Consider the following 15725-nt stretch of genomic DNA (forward strand, 5'->3'; position numbering starts at 1 on the left):
TGTCGGACAGGGGGACTGTCCCCGGTGTCCACGTCGTGCAAACACCAAGGGGTGACCCCGGGGGTGAGGGAGAACAGGGTAGCGAACTGCAGCAGGAGGCTCCGGCAGCCCTGGCGTTGCTCCGAAGTGAGGGCGTCAGAGAGCCGGACCCCGTCCACGGAGCCGTCATTCTCCTGAGTCTTCATCAGATCCGGGAGGGGTTCGGAGTCTTCCTCTGCCCCACTGTCCGTAGCCACCAGGAGGCTGAGTTCTGAGCGCACAAAGTGTGGTTTGAGTCGGTTGGTGTGGAGGACCCGAAGGGGGTTCCGGGAGGTCCCCATGTCGATGAGGTAAGTGACGGGGCTTTTGCGCTCGACCACTTTGAAGGGCCCCGTCCACTTATCTTGCAAGGCACATGGTTCGGTGGGGGACATCACCCATACTTGTTGACCAGGCTCGAACTCAACGGAGGAGGCATTGTGATCATACCACCTCTTCATGTCCTCCTGGCTGGCCTCGAGGTTCGCCTTGGCCATCTCCCTGAAGCGCCGGGTCTGGTTGCGTAGGGCCAGGATGTATTTGAAGACGTCTGGAGGGGTCTTTAGGGGGGCCATCTCCCAACCTTCCTTGACTAGGCTGAGGGGCCCTCGCACAGGGTGCCCGTACAGGAGCTCGAAAGGGCTAAAGCCGAGGGATTTCTGGGGGACTTCTCGGTAGGCGAAGAGGAGGCACGGGAGTAGTACATCCCACTGGCGACGGAGGGGCTCTTCCAATCCCCCAATCATCCCCTTGAGAGTGCGGTTAAAACGCTCCACTAGTCCGTTCCCTTGGGGGTGATAAGGGGTCGTGAATCTGTAGGTGACCCCGCATTGTTGCCAGAGGGACTTCATGTATTTGGAGATAAAGTTCGTGCCCCGGTCGCTGACGACTTCTCGGGGGAAGCCTACCCGGGAGAAGATCCCCATTAGGGCCCGGCCAACCACCGGAGCTGTCACGGTCCGTAGGGGCACCGCCTCGGGGTAGCGGGTGGCATGGTCCACCAGCACTAAGATGAACCTGTGCCCTTGCGCCGTGCGGGGGTCCAGAGGCCCCACAATGTCTATCCCCACCCTGTCGAACGGGGTGGTGACCACAGGGAATGGTTGCAGAGGGGCTTTCAGCTTCCGACCACTCTTCCCGCTGGCTTGGCATGTGGGGCAAGATCGGCAGTGGTTCAGGACGTCGTTCCTCATTTTCGGCCAGAAAAAGTGGGTCACTAGGCGGCTGTATGTTTTGTCTTGGCCCAGGTGTCCAGCCAGGGGGACATCATGGGCCAGGTTGAGCAGAAAGTCTCTGAAGCGGAGAGGTACCACCAGTACTCGACCGGCCCCCAGCTCGGCGATTCTTTGCTCGCTGTATAGCAGGTCGTTATCCCAGTAGACCCAGTGAGTTCCGGTGGAGTCCCCTGCGTTCTGGGCGCTGGCTTGTTGGTGGAGTCCCTCGAGGGAGGGACAGGTCTTTTGTTCCTGGCGGAACTGTTCTTGGGTGGGCCCACCTTCTTGACGCCACTGAGCCAGGTCAGGAAGGTCCTGGGGTTGCGCGTCCCCTTCGGTCGTCGGGTCTGGGAGGCTGGCTTCGTCGTTGTCTTCTACTGGGGCGACCGGGGGCGGAGGTGCTGGCCATTCTGGTTCTTCTGATCGTGGGACGGCACGGGTGGCCATGGACCGGGTGGTTATGCAGGCCCAGTCCGGGAGGCCCAGCATCCCCAGGTGCTCTCTTCTCTCAACGGTGGCCCACGGGGAACTCTCGAGGTCATTCCCCAGGAGGCAGTCCACGGGGGCATCGTCCCTGACCGTCACCTTCAACAGGCCGGAGACCCCTCCCCATTCGAAGGGGACGCAGGCCATTTGACACATACTCTCAGAGTTGTCTGCCGAGCGGACGGGGCAGAGAATGTTCGGCAGGATCTGCTCGGGCTTCACCAGGTGACAGCGGACGGCCGTCACACTGGCGCCTGTGTCACGCAAGGCCTCGGCTCGCTGTCCATTAATGGTCACCCACTGACCGTATTTCCTGGTGTTAGCGGGTAGGGGAGCCCGCGGGACCATGTCTCTTCCCCCTAAGCATGCCAGGACCATGGCGGCCGGTTCCCACTCTTGCTGGGCCGGCTCATACTCTTCTGGTTCCTCCGATAATCGCTCTTCCCCCAGGGCGGCGGCAGCTACCTGGCGGGGCTTGGGTGTTTGGTTCTGCGGGCAGCTCGGGTCATTGGCGTAGTGGCCGACTCGCTGGCATCGGTGGCACGTGATGTTGGCTCGGAACCCAGGACGCAACGGGGGGTTGGCCCGGCCGGCCGGAGGCGGGGTGCTGGCCACGGGTGTTGCTGGCAAGGCGTCTCTCCCTCGCCCCTGGCCCCCTCCTCCTCCCCGAGGACGGTGCTGGCCTTGGTTGCTTCTGTTCTGCTCGTGTGGCCCTTTCCGGCCCACTCGGGTGCTTTCCCATCGGTCAGCTTCGGCGGCGAGCTGCCGGGGGTCAGTCAGCTTACTGTCGAGGAGGTGCTGCCTGAGCTCGACGAAACAGTTGTTCGACAGGTGCTCCCATACCATAAGGTTAAAGAGTTGTTCGTAGGTGGTGACATGGCTCCCCTTGATCCAACCCTCGAAGGCACGGCTGAAATAGTTCACGTATTCTACCCAAGTTATACCTGGGATCCGGGTGCAATCTCTGAATCTCTGGCGGTACATCTCGGGTGTGAGGCCGTAGCGGGTGAGGAGGGCAGCCTTCATGTGGTCGTAGGACGACATTTGGTGATCTGGGAGCTGCAGCAGGGCATCGCGACCCTCGTTGACGAACCTCCCCCATAGTCCGGCTCCCTAATCGCTCCGGTCGATCCGGTGGGAGGTCATGGCGATCTCGTAGGCTTTAAACCACTGTTGTATGTCGTCTTCTCGGACATACTCGCGGACAACATCCTTGGGGATGTGGACTTTTTTCTCGGTTGGCCCCGGGGTGTGCGGTCGCTCAGGCACCCCCAGCTCTTTACTCTGTTTCCGAAGTTCTATTTCCGCCAGTTGGCGCTCGTGTTCGAGTGTTATTCTCTTTTCCTCCAGCTCTCTCTGTCTCTGCTTTTCTTCTCGTTCTTCTCGGAGCCGCATGTGCTCTAGGTTGAGTTTCTGTTCGGCTAACTTGAGTCCCCATCCATCTTGAGTCGTGCCATTTCCAACTCGTGCAATCTGGTTCTTTCTCTCTCTCGGATCTCCTCCTGCGAGAGGCCCGTTCCCCGCTCCTCGGGAGTCGTGGCGTTCCCCTCTGGTGCGACACTGTTTTGGTCGGAGGGTCCGGCGATCCCAGTTTCCGTCCACGACTCAAGGGCGTGCTTTAGATCCTCTTTGGTACTCAGGCCGGTGGTAGCAATGCCAAGTTCTATGCAGAATTGTTTCAGTTCGCGGTGGCTGTATTCTTCTAACTTATCCATTTGGAATTTCTCAGTGGAACCGCTATCTTTGGCTGACATCGTGGTTTTGTCGTGGGGTGAGCTACTCTCTGTACGATTACGCGTTGATTCGGATCGCGCCGCTGGCCACCAATGTTAGAAAGGTTAAATGGACCGGGAAGGTCGGCCGAGGTCAGGGGGAGAGGTCTCCGGGGAGAGCCGTCTCCAGCGATCGTACAGGCAAGTAACTTCCCCCCCACAGACAGATACCACACAAGGATAAGATTCAGCGTTCTTTATAAGCACTTCTTAAGGTACGGTTGAATGGTACAAGGAGGTCTGGACCCAGGGGTCCCCTCGATTCAAGTCTCTCACAGTAGGGCAGGGGGTAGCGGGACAGTCTGTTTACCAGTCAGGTACGTCGGATGAGATGATGATTAGCTCACAATCCTCGAGCTTGGTGGTTTAGCTGGTACGGGCCGCGGCAGCGCCAGCAGGTCCCGGTCGAGATGGTCGGTACACGGTCCGCGGCAGCGCCAGCAGGTCCCGGAAAGATGGTCGGTACACGGTCCGCGGCAGCGCCAGCAGGTCCCGGAAAGATGGTCAATGTAAGGTCCGCGGCAGCGCCAGCAGGTCCCGGTGAGGATGGTCGTTACAACGGGCCGCGGCAGCGCCAGCAGGTCCCGACGAGGATAGGTGTTGCAGAAGGCCGCGGCAGCGCCAGCAGGCCAGACGATGGTTCACAGGATAGGGCTACGGCAGCGCCAGTAGTCCTTCAAGGCTGAGTTCTCTCGGTGTCTCTCGACTCCAGGATACAACTGCCTTCTTGCTCCGGAGTTGCCCCAGTTATAGGGCAGGCGCCCTTTGATGTCCGGACCCTCGCACTTGGAGGTCGGAGGGCCCGGGATGAAGGTGTCCAGACACCCAGCAGGGGATGGAGCCAGCGCCTGGGGGAGCTGGAGGCGATCGGCACCTGGCGGGGGAAGAGCTCTTGACGCTTCGTTCTCCCATTGACCTGTCAAGTGGTCCGCTCACCTCCTGGGTGGATGGTGGTGCCGGGATGTCGGGGCCGGCCAGGCCCGGGGTTAGGGTCGGGGCGAGGCCACGCGGCCTCGTGGTGCAGGGCCCAAGATGGCGGCTTGACCCGGCCGGGGAAGCCGGTGGGGCTGGGGCCCGTGATGAGTAGAGGTCCGAGGGCAGAAGATCCGTCGGGAGACGGGGTGCAGGTGCTTTTCGTGGGTTATACCTGGTGGGCCGGAGCTCGGGCCCTGTCGTGCGGGGAGGGAGCAAGCCCTTCGTGTGGCCTGTCCAACAGGCGGACACTTGAGTAGGGGAGCAATGGATGAAAATGGGGAGGGGCGGACACTTGAGTAGGGGTGCAGCAGGTGACAGGGAGGGGCAGATACTTGAGTAGGGGTGCAATGGATCAGGACAGGGAGGGGCGGATACTTGAGTAGGGGTGCAATGGATCAGGACGGGGAGGGGCAGACACTTGAGTAGGGGTGTAGCAGGTGACAGGGAGGGGTGGAGACTTGAGTAGGGGTTCAATGGACCAGGATGGGGAGGGGCGGACACTTGAGTAGGGGTGCAATGGATCAGGACAGGGAGGGGCGGATACTTGAATAGGGGTGCAGTGGATCAGGACAGGGAAGGGCGGACAATTGGTTAGGGGAGCAATGGATGAGAACGGGGAGGGGCGGACACTTGAGTAGGGGTGCAATGGATCTAGACAGGGAGGGGCGGATACTTGAGTAGGGGTGCAATGGATCAGGACGGGGAGGGGCGGATACTTGAGTAGGGGTGCAATGGATCAGGACGGGGAGGGGCAGACACTTGAGTAGGGGTGCAGCAGGTGACAGGGAGGGGCGGATACTTGAGTAGAGGTTCAATGGACCAGGATGGGGAGGGGCGGACACTTGAGTAGGGGTGCAATGGATCAGGACAGGGAGGGGCGGATACTTGAGTAGGGGTGTAGTGGATAAGGACAGGGAAGGACGGACAATTGGGTAGGGGAGCAATGGATGAGAACGGGGAGGGGCGGACACTTGAGTAGGGGTGCAGCAGGTGACAGGGAGGGGCGGATACTTGAGTAGGGGTGCAATGGACCAGGATGGGGAGTGGCAGATTCTTGAGTAGGGGTGCAATGGATCAGGACAGGGAGGGGCAGACACTTGAGAAGGGGTGCAGTGGATCAGGACAGGGAGAGGCGGATGTGAGAAGTTGGCCTGATATGTAGTGCTCACTATTCTAGTGATCACTGTGTATCATTCCAAACGACCCTTATTGATGATTGGTTGTAAGTCAACCTTATAGACCAGCTATCCTAGTAGCGTGGATACGAGCAGTCTTAGGCTAAACTCTAGAGGGCGTGTTAAGCCAGCTGTTTACCATCACATATACCCCTTGAACACCAAGTGAAAGGACACCACACAAGTTGTTATGAAAATAAAGGATATTTATTTATAACAAGACTACCCTGGCTCTTTATGAGTCAGGTAGCTAAGCACAATACGAAACTCTTAGGAAAATACTTCTGGTTGCACAATTTACACAAATGCCCGAGGGCACGAAACCATTACACTGCAAGTGGAAGGGGAGAGGTTAGAAAGTCTAAAGTTACTGATTCCGGAGTGATCCGATCAGGGGGACTTAAACGAAAAAGGAACTGGACACTTGTAAAGCGAACCTGCGATGGAGCACCGAAATGCTCGTGTTACCTAGCCCAGGGGCTGCGGCTGTAGAAGGTTCGGCAAGATGGCGGAAGTCCTCGTTGTAGTCTCAGGAGCCTGAAAGAAGAGTTGCTGGCAGGCGACCAGTGTCGATACTCGGCGAGATCCAAGCCTGGATCGGTGATAAAGGAAACCTGAAAGCAGAGGGGACTCAGTTCTCAACCGCTAGCCAGCGATCGTGCGGGTACCAGGAGGGTACCGGCTGAAGTCACCTCGACCAGGTGAGTGGATGACGTCGGACTCGGCTGTTCCTCGGACCAGGAGGCGTGGCGGCGACCAGGATGGAGGGCGAGCTGTCCCACGAAGGTGTCTGCTGTCGATGATGCTGGGCCCAGGAATGGGGCAGCGGATCTTGGCAGTGGCAAGCCCACGTGGTGGAGTCAAGATGGCGTCTGGAGTGGACTAGGAGAGTCCGTGGTACTCCTCTGTTGGAGGGGAGCAAGAGCCAGTCTGGAGCAACCAGACTAGTGATGAACAATCGTGGTGCGTCGTGAAGAGGGCCACAAGCCGGTCGGCCAGTGGTCGAACAACGCGGTGAACAGCAAGGAGCGGAAGGGCCCCCACGCAGATCTCGGGGATGCTGGGGAGGCAGACTTCGATGCTGGAGCTGCTCAGGGTTAGGGCTTCTCAAACCCTAGGTGCACTCACTCGAGGGTCCCTCGGTGGGCGTGCTAGATAAGCGTCGTGCAGGTTCTGAAGATGGCCGGTCCCGCAGGTCTCGTCACACCTACGACTCTCAGCTGGGCTGATGAGGCAGGTAAAAGGTCAGAGATGGCAGGGACTCGGGTCTCGTCGAGCTGGGCAGTCTTGATCCGTAGGAGAGACTTACAGCAAACCGCCAGCGCTTAGGTGGTGCCTGCGGGTGCAGGGTGGCTACTCCTTAGCCACAAGGGAGAGTCTTCAGAAATAGTCAAGAGTTCCTTTCGTGGAAAGTGGTTCGTGATTCGGAGTTATCCGATTATCTGATTATCCAATTTGGGAAGGGGACTCGCTCCTACCTTTATTCTAAGAAAAAGGGGTTGGCCCGTGGCTAGGTTCTACCTATGGGTGGAGCCAGGAGGGGGGTGGTTACACCCCTATCCTTTGTCCGGCTTCGCGCCAGCTCAGGGGCTGGTGTGCCCCCGAAACTGGTCTGAGCCGGGCTATGCACAGTGAGCACCGGGGTGCCACTTGCAATCACCTTCCTTTCAGCCCTGCCTACCTGGAAAACACAAACCCTGTCTGGGATGGTGCTAACACCGCCCTCGACAGGAAACCCTTTGTCCAAACTCCCTTCGCTGGAAGGTCTCCCAGCAGCAGGAGGTCAGACTTGTGTCTGGTGGCAGCATCCATTTTGTGATACTGAGGCTTGAGTCAACTTTAACCGGGGTTCAGGGTTACTTCCATGTCGTGCCCCTCTAGAAGGGGGGAATGCTAACCCCGTCGCCAGAACTAGCGAGGGGTTCGTATTCCAATTCGTATGACACCTTACTCGACATGTGTAGGTGATGCGATGCCAAAGTTAGCAAATAGTTGGCCCGCGTCACCATGGAACGGCTATTAGGACTTGGTTCCGCAAGCCGTCGACGGGCTCAGCTCGCGCCAGAGCACCATCCCACATGACTCCCCGCACTCTGCCTTCAGGATTGATAAGGCCTGCCATAGGAGTGACTGATAGGAATCCATGTGTCCATTTTAGGGTTAGGTGTAGGAATACTACACCTACAGCAACGGGTGATTACACCACGTGGCCCCAGCTGTCGTGCAGCCAGTTGTGTCAGATTTGGGCGGCCATTCCAGGGGTGGCATAATACATGCTGCAGCCCCTGGTAGGCCCTGGGTACACCGATGCCCTGGATACCTGTGGTATGCTGAGACAGGGACTGACAAGGCGGCCCAGTTCCAATTAGTGGATGCACCTAATGTACATGTGTGTTAATTTCGAGAGAGAACAGCTAGGCTGTGGGTCTGATTGGCAGGCCCACAGCCGGGGAAAGTCGTAAACCAATGAAGCAAAAGCAAAAAAATCTGGGTGATCATAGGATTGCAGACCCTACTCTCCTACATGACCCCCCCCAAACTTTGGGACAATAAGCTAACCTTGACCAGGTGAGTCTTCTTGCTCTAAGTGGAAATACCTGGAGAGCCCATCTGCATTGCCATGATCAGTGCCAGGTCTATGCTCCACTGTGAAGTCCATCCCCTGTAGGGAAATGGACCACCTAAGTAGTTTGGGGTTTTCACCCTTCATTTGATTTAGCCACAAGAGGGGCTTATGGTCGGTCTGAATCTTGAAGTGAGTGCCAAACAAGTATGGCCTCAACTTCTTCAGGGCCCAAACCACAGCAAAGGCCTCCCTCTCAATAGCTGACCAATTCTTCTCTCTGGGGGTCAGCCTCCTGCTAATAAAAGCTATGGGCTGGTCATGACCATCAAAATTCAGTTGCGATAGAACAGCTCCCACACCCAGCTCCGAAGCGTCTGTTTGGACAATGAATGGTCTGGAGTAGTCTGGACTCTTTAGGATAGGTGCTGTGCACATGGCCTGCTTTAGGTCATCGAATGCCTTCTGACAGCTCGCTGTCCACTGAACTTTTTTTGGCATCTTTTTACTTGTCAGGTCGTTTAGCGGGGTCACAATGGATCCATAATTTCTGACAAATTTCCGGTAATAACCAGTCAGGCCCAAGAAAGCTCGAACCTGAGTCTGGGTGGTTGGAGGAGCCCAGTCCTGCATGGCCTGTATTTTGCTCTCCAACGGTTGAACCTGACCCCCTCCTACAAGGTGGCCCAGGTATACAACCTGTGTCTGCCCTATCTGGCACTTGGTGGCCTTGATAGTGAGGCCTGCCTTCTGCAGGGCCTCTAACACTTTCCTCAGGTGGACCAGGTGATCCTCCCAGGTGGAGCTAAAGACAGCGATATCGTCCAGATATGCCGCACAGAAGTCGTCCAACCCAGTGAGAACTCGATTCACCAGTCTTTGGAAGGTGGCAGGTGCATTTTTCAAACCAAAGGGCATTACCACGAACTGATAATGCCCACCCGGGGTAGAAAATGCGGTTTTGGGCTTGGCCTCCTCAGCTAACCTGATTTGCCAATACCCAGCTGTCAGGTCAAACGTACTTAAGTAGTTGGCCGAGGCCAACCGGTCGATAAGTTCGTCTGCTCTTGGTATCGGGTGGGCGTCAGTCTTAGTGACTGCATTGAGACCTCTGTAGTCCACGCAAAACCTCATCTCTTTCTTACCGCCCTGGGTGTGAGGTTTCGGCACGAGCACTACGGGACTAGCCCAGGGGCTGTCCGAGGGTTCAATGACTCCCAGCTCCAACATTTTCTGCACCTCCGTCTTGATGCAGTCTCTGACGTGATCAGGTTGCCGATAGATTTTACTCTTTACGGGTAGACTGTCCCCAGTGTCGACCTCATGGGTACACCAATTGGTCTGGCTGGGTGTCAGAGAGAACATATGTCGAAAGGATTGAAGAACCTGTTTACAATCCTTTTGTTGATGTCCAGAGAGGCTGCCACAAAAGACAACACCATCTACCGATCCATCGTCAGGGTTCTGAGAGAGCAGGTCCGGGAGAGGGTCACTCTCCTCCTCCTGTCCCTCATCGGTGGCCATGAGCAAGCCCATGCCCTCCCTGTCGACATATGCCTTGAGCCTGTTTACATGGAGCACCCTGTGGGGGCTCCGGGGAGTTCCCAGGTCGACCAGGTAGGTGACCTCTCCCTTTTGCTCAATGATCGTGTGGGGCCCAGACCATTTGTCCTTGAGTGCTGCTGGGGCCACTGGCTCCAGCACCCACACCTTCTGTCCAGGCTGGTACACAGTCAGGACAGCCTTTTGGTCGTGCCAAGCTTTCTGTAATTCTTGGCTCGCCTCAAGGTTTTTGGACGCCTTTTCCATGTATTCCGCCATCCGCGAGCGGAGACCGAGTACATAGTCCACAATGTTCGATGCCGGCTTTCTGAGAGGTCTCTCCCATCCTTCCTTTACCAAACAAAGGGGTCCCCTTACAGGATGTCCGAACAGAAGCTCAAAAGGGCTGTAGCCAACCCCCTTCTGCGGGACCTCTCTGTAGGCGAACAAGAGGCAGGGTATCAGGACATCCCATCTCCGCCGAAGCTTTTCAGGTAGTCCGTGAATCATCCCTTTTAGGGTCCTGTTGAATCTCTCAACAAGCCCATTGCATTGTGGGTGATAGGGTGTGGTGAATTTGTAGTTGACACCACATTCCTTCCACATAGCAGTCAGATATCCCGACATGAAGTTTGCACCTCTGTCTGAGACGACCTCCTTAGGGAAGCCCACTCTGGAGAACACTCCAAGTAGGGCCCGTGCCACCACAGGTGCTGTAGTGGTCCTAAGGGGAATAGCTTCAGGATACCTGGTGGCGTGGTCCACCACCACCAGTATAAACTTGTGCCCTGATGCTGTCTGGGGTTCCATTGGTCTGACAATGTCGATCCCCACTCGTTCAAAGGGTACCCCCACCACCGGTAGTGGTATGAGGGGGGCCTTTGTTGTGCCACCTGACTTACCACTGGCTTGGCAAGTGACACAGGAGCGGCAAAACTCCTTCGTATCTTCGGACATGTGGGGCCAGTGAAAGTGTGGAACAATCCTGTCCCAAGTCTTATTCTGGCCTAAGTGACCTGCAAGGGGAATCTCGTGGGCCAAGGTGAGAAGGAAACCTCTCAGAGACAAGGGGATGACCAGCCTCCTGGTCGCACCAGGTTTGGGGTCTCTTGCCTCAGAGTACAGGAGTCCATCGTCCCAGTACACTTTGTGGGTACCTGTGGCGTTCCCTGCAGCCTCAGCAGCAGCCTGCTGTCTGAGGGGTTCAAGTGAGGGGCAGTCTAACTGTGCCTTCCCCAGGTCTTCCCTGGAGGGTCCCCCTGAGCCCAGAAACTCAACCTGACCAGGTTCAAGCTCTTGCGGCTCAGTTTCCCTGTTGGACAGGCCACACAGATGGCTTGCTCCCTCCCCGCACGACAGGGCCCGAGCTCCGGCCCACCAGGCATACCCCCGCGACAAGCACCTGTACCCCGTCTCCCGACGGATCTTCTGCCCTCGGACCACTACTCATCACGGGGTCCAGCCCCACCGGCTTCCCCGGCCGGGTCAAGCCGCCATCTTGGGCCCTGCACCACGCGGCCGCGTGGCCTCACCCCGACCCTAACCCCGGGCCTGGCCGGCCCCGACATCCCGGCACCACCATCTACCCAGGAGGTGAGCGGACCACTTGGCAGGTCAATGGGAGAACGAGGTGTCAAGGGCTCTCCCCCGCCGGGTGCCAATCGCCCCCAGCTCCCCCAGGCACTGGCTCCACCCCCTGCTGGGTGTCTGGACACCTTCATCCCGGACCCTCCGACCTCCAAGTGCGAGGGTCCGGACATCAAAGGGGACCAGCCCTATAACTGGGGCAGCTCCGGAGCAGGAAGGCAGTTGTATCCTGGAGTCGAGAGACACCGAGTGAACTCAGCCTTGACGGTCTACTGGCGCTGCCGTAGCCCGCTCTTGTGAACCATCGTTCTGCCTGCTGGCGCTGCCGCGGCCTTCTGCAACCTCCATCCTCACCGGGACCTGCTGGCACTGCCGCGGACCGTACAACGACCATCTTCCTGGGACCTGCTGGCGCTGCCGCGGCCCGTTGTAACGACCATCCTCACCGGGACCTGCTGGCGCTGCCGCGGACCGTACATCGACCATCTTCCTGGGACCTGCTGGCGCTGCTGCGGCCCGTTGTAACGACCATCCTCACCGGGACCTGCTGGCGCTGCCGCGGACCGTACATCGACCATCTTCCTGGGACCTGCTGGCGCTGCCGCGGCCCGTTGTAACGACCATCCTCACCGGGACCTGCTGGCGCTGCCGCGGACCGTACATCGTCCATCTTTCTGGGACCTGCTGGCGCTGCCGCGGCCCGTACCACCTAACCACCAAGCTCGAGGATTGTGAGCTCATCATCTCATCCGAACTACCTGACTGGTAAACAGACTGTCCCGCTACCCCCTTCCCTACCTTGCGAGACTCGAATCGAGGGGACCCCTGAGTCCAGACCTCCTTGTACCATTCACCCGTACCTTAAGAAGTGCTTATAAAGAACACTGAACCTTATCCGTGTGTGGTATCTGTCTGTGGGGGGGGGAAGTTACTTGTCTGTACGATCGCTGGAGACGGCTCTCCTCGGAGACCTCTCCTCCTGACCCCGGCCGACCCTCCCGGTCCGTCTACCTTTTCTAACATTGGTGGCCAGCGGCGCGATCCGAATCAACGCGTAATCGTACAGAGAGTAGCTCACCCCACGACAAAAACACGATGTCGACCAAAGACAGCAGCCCCACCGAGAAATTCCAAATGGAGAAATTAGAAGAATACAACCACCGCGAACTGAGACAATTTTGCATAGAACTTGGCATTGCTACCACCGGCCTAAGTACCAAGGATGATCTAAAGCGCGCCCTTGAGTCATAGACAGAAACCGGGGTCGCAGGACCCTCCGACCAAAGCAGCGTCACACCAGACCAAAACAGCATCACACCAGAGGGGAACGCCACGGCTCCCGAGGAGCGGGGAACGGGCCTCTCGCAGGAGGAGATCCGAGAAAGAGAGAGAATCAGATTACACGAGTTGGAGATGGCACGACTCAAGATGGATGGGGAACTCAAGTTAGCTGAACAGAAACTCAACCTCGAGCATATGCGGCTTCGAGAGGAACGAGAAGAAAAGCAGAGACAGAGAGAGCTGGAAGAGAAAAAAATAACGCTCGAGCACGAGCGCCGACTAGCGGAAATAGAACTGCGAAAACAGAATAAGGAACTGGGGGTGCCTGAGCGACCACACACCCCGGGGCCAATTGAGAAAAAAGTCCATATCCCCAAGGATGTTGTCCGCGAGTATGTCCGAGAAGACGACATACAACAGTGGTTTAAAGCCTATGAGATCGCCATGACCTCCCACCGGATTGACCGGAGTGATTGGGGAGCCGGACTTTGGGGGAGGTTTATCAACGAGGGTCGCGATGCCCTACTGCAGCTCCCAGATCACCAAATGTCGTCCTACGACCACATGAAGGCTGCCCTCCTCACCCGCTACGGCCTCACACCCGAGATGTACCGCCAGAGGTTCAGAGATTGCACCCGGATCCCAGGTACAACTTGGGTAGAATACGTGAACTATTTCAGCCGTGCCTTCGAGGGTTGGATCAAGGGGAGTCAGGTCACCACCTACGAACAACTCTTCAACCTTATGGTATGGGAGCACCTGTCAAACAACTGTTTCGTCGAGCTCAGGCTGCACCTCCTCGACAGTAGGCTGACTGACCCCCGGCAGCTCGCCGCCGAAGCTGACCGATGGGAAAGCACCCGAGTGGGCCGGAAAGGGCCACACGACCAGAACAGAAGCAGCCAAGGCCAGCACCGTCCTCGGGGAGGAGGAGGGGGCCAGGGTCGAGGAAGAGACGCCTTGCCAGCAACACCCGTGGCCAGCACCCCGCCTCCGGCCGGCCGGGGCAACCCCCCGTTGCGGCCTGGGTTCCGAGCCAACGTCACGTGCCACCGGTGCCAGCGACTAGGCCACTACACCAATGACCCGAGCTGCCCGCTAAACCAAACACCCAAGCCCCGCCAGGTAGCTGCCGCCGCCCTAGGGGAAGAGCGATTATCGGAGGAACCCGAAGAGTATGAGCCGGCCCAGCAAGGGTGGGAACCGGCCGCCATGGTCCTGGCGTGCTTAGGGGGAAGAGACATGGTCCCGCGGGCTCCCCTACCCGCCAACACCAGGAAATACGGTCAGTGGGTGACCATTAATGGACAGAGAGCCGAGGCCTTGCGTGACACCGGCGCCAGTGTGACGGCCGTCCGCTGTCACCTGGTGAAGCCCGAGCAGATCCTGCCGAACATTCTCTGCCCCGTCCGCTCGGCGGATAACTCTGAGAGTATGTGTAAAATGGCCTGCGTCCCATTTGAATGGGGAGGGGTCTCCGGCCTGCTGAAGGTGACGGTCCGGGACGATGCCCCCGTGGACTGCCTCCTGGGGAATGACCTCGAGAGTTCCCCGTGGGCCACCGTCGAGAGAAGAGAGCACCTGGGGATGCTGGGCCTCCCGGACTGGGCCTGCATAACCACCCGGTCCATGGCCGCCCGTGCCGTCCCCCGATCAGAAGAACCCGAATGGCCAGCACCTCCGCCCCCGGTCGCCCCAGTAGAGGACAACGGCGAGGCCGGCCTCCCGGACCCGACGACCGAAGAGGACGCGCAACCCCAGGACCTTCCGGATCTGGCTCAGTGGCGTCAAGAAGGGGGGCCCACCCAAGAACAGTTCCGCCAGGAACAAAAGACCTGTCCCTCCCTCGAGGGACTCCGCCAACAAGCCAGCGCCCAAAACGCAGGGGACGCCACCGGAACTCACTGGGTCTACTGGGATAACGACCTGCTCTACAGCGAGCAAAGAATCGCCGAGCTGGGGGCCGGTCGAGTTCTGGTGGTACCTCTCCGCTTCAGAGACTTTCTGCTCAACTTAGCCCACGATGTCCCCCTGGCTGGACACCTGGGCCAGGACAAAACGTACAGTCGCCTAGTGACCCACTTTTTCTGGCCAAAAATGAGGAATGACGTCCTGAACCATTGCCGATCTTGCCCCACATGCCAAGCCAGCGGGAAGAGTGGTCGGAAGCTGAAAGCCCCTCTGCAACCCTTCCCTGTGGTCACCACCCCGTTCGAGAGGGTGGGGATAGACATTGTGGGGCCTCTGGACCCCCGCACGGCACAAGGACACAGGTTCATCTTAGTACTAGTGGACCATGCCACCCGCTACCCCGAGGCGGTGCCCCTACGGACCGTGACAGCTCCGGTGGTTGGCCGGGCCCTAATGGGGATCTTCTCCCGGGTAGGCTTCCCCCGAGAAGTCGTCAGCGACCGAGGCACGAATTTCATATCCAAATACATGAAGTCCCTCTGGCAACAATGCGGGGTCACCTACAGATTCACGACCCCCTATCACCCCCAAGGGAACGGACTAGTGGAGCGTTTTAACCGCACTCTCAAGGGGATGATTGGGGGATTGGAAGAGCCCCTCCGTCGCCAGTGAGATGTACTACTCCCAGGCCTCCTCTTCGCCTACCGGGAAGTTCCCCAGAAGTCCCTCGGGTTTAGCCCTTTCGAACTCCTGTACGGGCACCCTGTGCGAGGGCCCCTCAGCCTAGTCAAGGAAGGTTGGGAGATGGCCCCCCTAACGACCCCTCCAGACGTCTTCAAATACATCCTGGCCCTACGAAACCAGACCCGGCGCTTCAGGGAGATGGCCAAGGCGAACCTCGAGGCCAGCCAGGAGGACATGAAGAGGTGGTATGATCACAATGCCTCCTCCGTTGAATTCGAGCCTGGTCAGCAAGTATGGGTGATGTCCCCCACCGAACCATGTGCCTTGCAAGATAAGTGGACGGGGCCCTTCAAAGTGGTCGAGCGCAAAAGCCCCGTCACTTACCTCATCGACATGGGGTCCTCCCGGAACCCCCTTCGGGTCCTCCACACCAACCGACTCAAACCACACTTTGTGCGCTCAGAACTTAGCCTCCTGATGGCTACGGACAGTGGTGCAGAAGAAGACTCCGAACCCC

Source organism: Triturus cristatus, chromosome 5_2 (genome assembly GCF_964204655.1).
Source record: "Triturus cristatus chromosome 5_2, aTriCri1.1, whole genome shotgun sequence".
Lineage (NCBI taxonomy): Eukaryota > Metazoa > Chordata > Amphibia > Caudata > Salamandridae > Triturus > Triturus cristatus.